The following is an 8,895-nucleotide window of genomic DNA, read 5'->3' on the forward strand; positions in this document are numbered from 1 at the left end:
TGCTTGTTGCTGAGCTGAGATACTCATGGCCTCGAGCCTCTCTAGCTCCAAATCAAGCTACCTCATTCTCAACTCATGCTCCGTTCTCATTCTCTCCAAGGACAACTTCTTATTCTCTATTTCCCTCTGAGTCTCCATCTTAAGCTTAGCCATCTCCAGCTTGTGCGCCCTATTTCTCACCCTGCCTTCCAGCTCTCTTGGGGACAGGTCTTTGGAAGAGATACTACGGCCAGGTGGGGACGGGACCCCTACCCTGGTGGGAAACTGTGGCCTATCCAGTTGCCCCCCAGCTGGCTCCACCACCAACTCAGGGGCATTTCTTGCTTCTACCCAGGCCCTCAGCTCCTTTTGGTAAACATCCTTTTTGGAAATGCCTGGTGTAGCAACTTTCAATTTCTTGCAGAAATGCTTGAGCTGTTTCAAAGTGTAGGCTTCCAACCTCTCTTCCTCAAAGTCTAGATCCATAGATGCAACAGATGCTGGTCTACTTATGGCAGTAAGAATTGGCAGTTCTCAGGAAAAATAACAGTCCAAGGGAAAATAATTCTACCAAAAAAGTATGTGGTCGCGTTTGGTCTGCACTCACTAGTAGTGAACACCAATCACTGTATATGAGTCACAAATGCAAGTCCAAATCCTCACCGCTGAGCACCAATGTTAGAACTGGGTGTCTCTAGTTGGCAGAGGTAGGTACCTTTGACCAAATAGGGACCCTTGGTTCTAAGTCAGGGAAAGGGGATTACACTACTGGATAATCCCTGTTCACCCCCTGGGTAGCTTGGCACGAGCAGACAGGCTTATCTCAGAGGCAGTGTGTAAAGCATTTGTGAACACATACAGTAATACAGTGACAACACTACAGATGAACACCACACAGGTTGTATTATAAAAATAAGTATTCTTTATATAGACTTATCACAAGACCATAAACGACAAAAATCCACAATACTGTAATCAATAATAATTCTTCCAGATGGTAGAAATAGTTCAAAAATAGGTTATTAACTTAAAAGCAGTCTTTAGCAACAGATAACCCCAACTGGAGTTATCACGACGTCAAGGTCAAAGAAATCCCAAAGAACGGCGCTGACCGCGAGGTGTGCGGCATCGGGCCCGTAGTCAAAACAGACTCCCAAAGAACAATACCTTGGAAAAGCGAGAACAAAGACAGCTCATGGCATCGGGGAGGTGTGGCGTAGTTGGCGCGTTGCGGCGTCAGTTCCTTGCTTCGGGGGAGATGATGCGTCGGGACATGGATGCTTGCGCAGGCAGGAGAGGCGTCGGTTCCTAACCGGAGAGGAGGTGACGTCACGATGGCGCCGAAACCATGGTTCCGTACGATGTCACGATGTTGATGGATTCTTGACCACCCACGTCGACGATCGGCTCTGCGATGATGTTGGCTTCGGAGTCGATGCGGCACAGCAGCAGGTGTCGGCCGGCGTTGCAAGTCGGATCAGCGCTCACGGCTATGGCAGGCTTACGATGTCGTTCGCTGGCGTCGATGTGGCACGGTGGCCGTCGTCGGGTCTACGTTGCAAGTCGGAGCAGCACTCACGGCTTCGATGCAGAAGACGGAGTCACTCGCAGGCGTCGGTGTTGCAAAATTCCTTCTGTAGCAGCTAGACCAGCAAGTTCCAGATGCAGGCAAACAGAAGGGGTTAAGTCTGGTATCACTGAGACTTCGGTCAGGAGGCAAGCTCAAATCAAGCCCTTGGAGTAATATTCTGCAAGATGTTGAAAGTTCTTTAAAAGTTCCTTCTCCTCGCCTTAGCACTGAAGACACTATTGTTGGCCAACCCAGCAACACAGCACACTGGCAGGCGGCAGTCCAACTCCTACAGCTTCCTTTGGTGCTTCTCCTTGGCAGAGGATCGTCTTGTTGTTCCAAAAGTGATGTCAAGTCTTAGGGTCGGGGTCCACATATTTATACTACTAAATCTTTTGTCCTCTGAAGGCAGAGGGGCCTGTACCTAGTCCAAACCAGTTCTGTGCAGTGTTGGAGCACTTTGTTTACAGGACTCCTTCTTTCCTTTGACAGTGTGGGCCAGGGATATCAGACGCACCACAGGGGGTGGAGCCAGCATTGTGAAAGGCAGGCACAGCCCTATTCAGACCCAGGTGCTACTCCTCCCTCCACTCTACATGCAGATAGGTCTATTCAGCCCTGTGCTGACTCACCCTGTCTCCTGGAATCCCCCAGTCCCTGTCACTCACAAAACCAGACACACAATACACAAGCTAGCAGAGGTGGACTGGATGGTTAAGTAAGAAAATACCTACTTTCTAAAAGTGGTATTTTCAAACACTTAGGGGCCGATTCCGATCTCGTTGGGAGAGCCCTCCGTCCGAGTCGGATCCGGAGGGTTTTCCAACCGAGCTGTGCCCCTGGAGTCCGACCGGGCGAGTACGATGCAGCCGTATGCTAATGGACTCAGGTTGCTCGCACTCCCATTGAAGTCAATGGGAGCCGATCGTGCGATGCGTACACGGGCTGCCATTGACTGAATGAGTACGTTGCGAACAAGGGCGCCCCTGTAGTGTGTACGCGTTGGTGCCATCCGCACTGTACATGCATGTGTAGAGGGGCACCTTGGGTCCCCCCCTGTAAGGACTCGTAAGGCTGTGGGTGAATGAGGGGTCCGGCGCAGACCTCCGAAGACCGCTTCCCGGAGTGTTTACGTGTCGGAGGCTCCGGCTCGATCCGGATGTCCGAATCGTGCATCGTACTGGCTCAGTCATAAATCGCCTCTATTGCACGGAACGGTTTGCTTACGGACGAGGTGTACGGAGCGGTTCGGGCCCGGAAACAATTCGGTCAGCGAATTTCGCGTTGCTCGCATCGTACTTGCTCGCTCGTACAGCTGTATGAGTCAGACGGAAAACATGCGTACGGCTCGTACTTTGTCTGGCCGGATCGCGTTCGGAGCCCTTCCGAGCGAGATCGGAATCGGCCCCAGAATGTTAAAATCAACTTCACTAAAAGATTTATTTTATCATTCTGAGTTCAGACATACTAAATTCGAGTTTCTACCATGTGCCCTGGGTCGGTTAGAGTTATAAGGTGTTATAATCAAACTATAAACGACAAAAATCCACAATACTGTTACTTTAAATGGTATTTTTAGCTTAGTTCTCTTTAGTTCTTAAATGCTACACTTTAAGTCAATGTACCTTTAGATGTGACACGCAGGGCAACGAAAGTGTTGCAACGATGTTGATGCGATGAAAGTTTGGTGCAAAGAAATAAAGACGTAAAGATCTTCCCGATGTGGCTCGCTTCTCTGATGTTGCGTGAGATCTCAGCTCGATGCATCAGCTAAAGCGGCGGCACACTTGTCCAGTGATGTGACGACAGCGGCTTTGGCGGCGACACTCTTCTCCAGCAATGCGAGACCCTTCCGCTCGATGCGACAGTTACAGCGGCGACACCCTTGTTCAGAGATGCGACGGCAGCAGCTCCGATGGCAGCGCTCTTCTCTGTGGATACGAGGCACTTTTCTTGATGCAGTGCAATGCGACAGCTACAGCGGCGTCATCCAAGATGCGACGGCAGCGGCTGCGACGGCGACACGCTTCTTCCTCGATGCGAGACTCTTCTCGTGATGCGGTGCAATGCATCAGCTACAATGGCTGCGATGGTGACACGCTTCGTCGGTGTTGCGGGCGCTTCTCGTGATGCGGTGCAATGCGACAGCTACAGCGGTGACACCCTTGTTCAGTGATGCGACGGCAGCGGCAGCGGCTGCAACATCGACACGCTTCTTCTCCGTGAGTCGCGCTTCCAGCTCCTTGCGACACGCAGTCCCTCAGAATGCCCAAATCAGCAGTAGACACTTCCAAAGAACTCTGGGGAGCTGGTGCTTGAAGTCTGTTGTCCCTGAGAATTCAGAAGGAGGCAAGCTCTTTTCCAAGCCCTTGGAGATCCTTCACAAGTTGAGCAAAAGTACACACAAAGTTCCTTTCTCCTCTCTTTGGCAGTAGGCAACCCCTGCAGACCAATCCCCCAGTTTCAGGGATAGTCTCTCCTGAGTTTCTTCTTGGTTCCTCTCCTCAGCAAAGGTTTCTTCTTGTTTCCCAAAGTGATCTAAGCCGGTTCAGGGGTCTGGGTCCCCTTTTTATACACAGTTTCTCTTTGTTCTCTGAAGGCAGAGAGGCCTTTGCCTAGTGCAAACCAGTTCCGGTCAGTCCTGGAGCACTTTCTTGACATGACTCCTTCTTTCCTTTCACAGTGCAGGGCAGAGACATCAGATGCACCACAGGAGGTGGAGCCAGCATTGTGTAGGGAAAGCACAGCCCTATTCAGGTCCCAGGTGCAAATCCTCCCACCTATTTACATGGAGATCTCTCTATTCAGCCCTGTGCTGACTCACCCTGTCTCCGGGAATTCCCCAGCCCCCTGGAACTCCCCAGCCCCTGTCACTCAAACTCCAGACAAGGAATACACAGCCTAGCAGAGGCAAGTTTGGATGGTTAGACAAGAAAATACCTACTTTCTAAAAGTGGCAGTTTCAAACACAGAATGTTAAAACCAATTTCACTAAAAGATGTATTTTATCATTCTGAGTTCAGGCATACTAAATTCGAATTTTTACCATGTTCCCTGAGTCAGTTAGGATTATAAGATGTAATAATCAAACTGCCCATTCTTGCCTATGGAGAACAGGTAGCCTTGCAATAGTGAAAAACTAAAATGGCTGTAATTCACTATTAGAACATGCCACACACACCAAGGCATGTCCTACCTTATACTTACAATGCACCCTGCCCTTTGGCCTACCATAGGGGTGTCTGATATGAAGAAAAGGGAAGGTTTAAGGACTGGCAAGTGGGTGCAATTGCCCAGTCAGTATGACAGTACCAGACTGCACGCAGGCTCTGCAATGGCAGACCTTAGACACATTTTTACAGGCTGCTTCTGTGGGTGGCACAACCAGTGCTGCAAGCCCACCAGCAGCATTTGGATTTACAAGCCCTGGGCACTCCTTGTGCACTGTACACAGGGTCTGACAGGTAAACCAAACCAACCAATCATGGAATCACAAATTCATACATCAATTTACAATAGGGAGAGCATATGCACTTTAGCACTGGTAAGCAGTGGTAAAGTGCCCAGAGTCATAAAACAGCCAACAACCGGTTAGAAAAAATATAGGAGGAAGGCAGAAAGTTCAGGGATGACCCTGCAAAAAAGGGCCAAGTCCAACACAAGTAAATTTAAATAAACCAATCATGGAGTCACTAATCCAATACAATACTTTACAATAGGGAGAGCATATGCACTTTAGCACTGATCATCAGTGCTAAAGTGCCCAGAGTCATAAAACCAACAAAAACAGGTCAGAGAAAATACAGGAGGAAGGCAAAAAGTTAAGGGATGACCCTGCAAAAAGGGCCAAGTCCAACACACCCTGACAAGGATTGTGGATGTTTTATTTATTTATTTATTTATTCAGTGTTTTGTATAGTGCGAACTAGACCCTGTAGGGTATCAGAACACATCACAGTACAGGACATGATAACATTTTCAGTGCAATATTCTGTATAGCAATTGACATATTAAAGTACAATTCAAAACTGTCACAGCCACTTCTCTTGATAAATACTATAACACATTGACAGTAAGTAAGACTAGAGGAACCATGTCGTCAGGGGAAACAATATTCTGTATAGTGATCGACATATTACGGTACAATTCAAAGTTGTAACAGCCCCTTTTCTTGATATATATTTTAGCATATTTACAGAGTGTGAGACTAGAGGAACCCTATCATCAGTGGAAACAAGAACCTGTTATGAACAAATGAAATAAGTTATTCGCAAAAAGCACTTGTGACTTTAAGCTAGCCGATTTAGGCGAGCCTTATGTGGTAGTTGTGTCATGGTTACGGTAGGTATTTGTTCATTAGAAAGGTCTTGGTTTCTTTCTTGAATCTTGCGTGGTTTGGTAACCTTCTTATGCCTGGAGGTAGTGAATTCTATATTCTCTGTGCAGCACCTGAGAATGCTCTGTCATAATGTAGAGATCTCCATTTTAGTATGTCTTAGATCTTGTTACTTAGATACGTGTAGAATGAGAGTAAGGGAAGATTCTATGAGGAATAGTTGTGAAGAGAGCAATTGATGTAAGGAGGCTGTTCTCTGCTGTGATGCTGTTTATCAATAAACCATAAGAAAATACAAGAAACCTATGAAGGCTCTTCTTTACATGGCGACGGGAGCCTGCGCAAGGGGAGGGAATCAGCATCTCACCATTGGATTGAAAACAAAAGATTAAGGCCAAATCAAGATCTTAAAAGACTTTGTGAGTACAAAGTCTTATTATTTGACTTTTACCGCAACATATTATTTTTACCATTTTCTTGTTCATCAATGTGGTAAAGACTGTAACTTTTATTAGCGGATAATACGTTTTTAAAACTAATCTTCAAGCACTAATCTCAAGCTCGCACTGCCTGTTCAAGCGTCAACATTCTCCATGCGCGAACCCTCCACGTGCGCGAGGTCACCTAGCAACACGAATGCGATATACAAATATGAAGTTGATCGCGTAATGAAAACAAACAAACATGCACTGCTAACACGCGAGGAGTTTTAGTGCTACATTTTTGAATCGTACAACAATTGTCAAGCGCATATAAGAAAGGAAGTTCTTTGAAAATCCACTAGATGGCACACTTGTAGAGCAAAGGAAGGCCTTGGTTTCAGCTCGTTCACGTTTCCAAGTGATTCTGGGCACTTTGACTTTGACCGATCTCTGTGTTCCGAGGACATTACATTGCGCAGCGTGACAAAAACTAACAATGTGGAGAAACACGCTGATTCTCCGCTAGGATGCCTGGAGGTTTCAATGCGTCATCAGAAGTGAAACTCTCAAAGGAAATTCTTCGAGTAAATAATTAATGTGAAAGCAAATAAATCCAGCTGTATTGTGCTTCACAAACAGAAAGAATAATTATCACTGTATATATTATTCATACCTTGGCATATTTTAATGATCATTACCTCGATGTTCCATACTAGACCTGGCTATCTATTTCCTGTGCTAAGAAAATAACACTGAAAAAGGACTAAAACTATAAACTATAGAAACTATAAACAGACTAAAGAAGATATAATACAAAGATTTAAGGCACAGACTTTACTTTTCATTATTTTAACTAATTATTTAAACATTTTATTTTAGATTTTTATTTTTCTCTCTCCCTTATAGGTACCATGTCAGATCAATCTATGTCAATCTCCACCACCTTTTTTAACATCACCAGGAGAACCATCCATACCCTGGTTACAATGGAAAAAATTATTTATAACCTATTTGTTAGCCATTGGAGGAGATAAGTATGGTCCAGTTAAATGCCAAGCGATCCTCTTACATCATTTAGGAGTTAAAGGAAGAAGAATATATGAAGAAATACCAGAAATCTCTTTGGGAATGGGTGATGGACAACCTTCTAACATTTATGATATGTCATTACAAATGTTAGAACTACACTTCACACCCAAAAGAAATGTTGTACTTGAACGTCATACATTTTTTACTAGAAACCAAAAGGAGGGTGAAGACATTAAATCCTACCTATCAACTTTAAGAGGATTAGCTGTGTCATGTAAATTTGAACAATTAAACGATTCTTTAATAAGAGATCAAATAGTACGATGTACTAACAACAAAAGGATAAAGGAAAAGTTGTTGACAAAAGAATATACTTTGGATGAAATGATACAAAGTGCTAAAGGAATGGAACATACAGACATGTGGATAAAAGAAATAGAAAGTTCTGTTAATAATTCGAAACAAGAAAAGATTGAAGTTATTGAAAAAAAATACGAGAAGAAAACAGAAGCAAAATTAAATGTAGATGTTAAAAAGGCTCAACCCCAACTTGAAAATGTAAATTATCAATCTAGGGAAATTAAATGCTTTAGATGTGGCGCCCCAGGGCGTATAGCTACCAGTCTCAATTGTATGGCTAGAGGAACATTGTGTAGAAGTTGTGGGAAAAGGGGACAGTTTTCTAAAATGTGCCGTACAAAAGGGATTGGAAGAAACAAAGTTCAAGAAGTGGAAGAAATTTGTGAATATGTTGATGATGTTTTACTGTTGGTTGAGGGAGATCAAAAGGAAGTTGAAACAGAGAGAACTGATGAGTTAAGTTCCCATAATGTGAAAATGGAAAGTACTGATAAACTAGTAAAACCACATTGTAATATCTCACTTGATGAAAAAGAGTTAAGAGTATTGGCAGATTCTTGAAGTTTATATACTCTTATTTCCAACAAATCTTTTGAAAGTAAGTGGTCCAAAGAATCTGTTCCAATTATATACAGTCCTGATATTCGTGCAGTGGGGTATGCAGCAAAAAAAAATAGAAATTTTGGGAATGTGTTGGATGACGTTAAAATTTAAGAGTGAGGCAGTTAGAGGCAGGGTATATATCACAGATTTTGGTTCTGATCTCCTTGGATGGCGTCATCAGAAAGATTGAAATATTGTTATAGATCCAAATGCCAAGGAACCTGTTATGATTCTAGAAAGAACGTCTGTTCAGGACATATCTGATGATAATAAGTTATTTGAAAAATATCCTAATGTTTTTAACTCGAGGTCAGGACTATTGAAGGGATTTTCGCATAAGATTATTTTAAAAGAAAATGCTAAGTCGGTTGTTCACAAGATAATAAATGTACCAAACTTAATGTTGGAGCCCTTACTTCAGGAAATTGACAATTTGTTAAAGCAAGACATCATTGAGCCAATCGAAGCTTCCGAATGGTTAGCTCCGATTGTGATTGCCCCTAAGGATGGTGGGAAAATTCGTCTTTGCATAGACTTGTGTGATCTCAACAGGAACATCTGGGTTGATAGAGAACCTCTGCCCAATATATCTGAAA

The sequence above is a fragment of the Triturus cristatus genome, chromosome 3_2 (assembly GCF_964204655.1).
Source record: "Triturus cristatus chromosome 3_2, aTriCri1.1, whole genome shotgun sequence".
Lineage (NCBI taxonomy): Eukaryota > Metazoa > Chordata > Amphibia > Caudata > Salamandridae > Triturus > Triturus cristatus.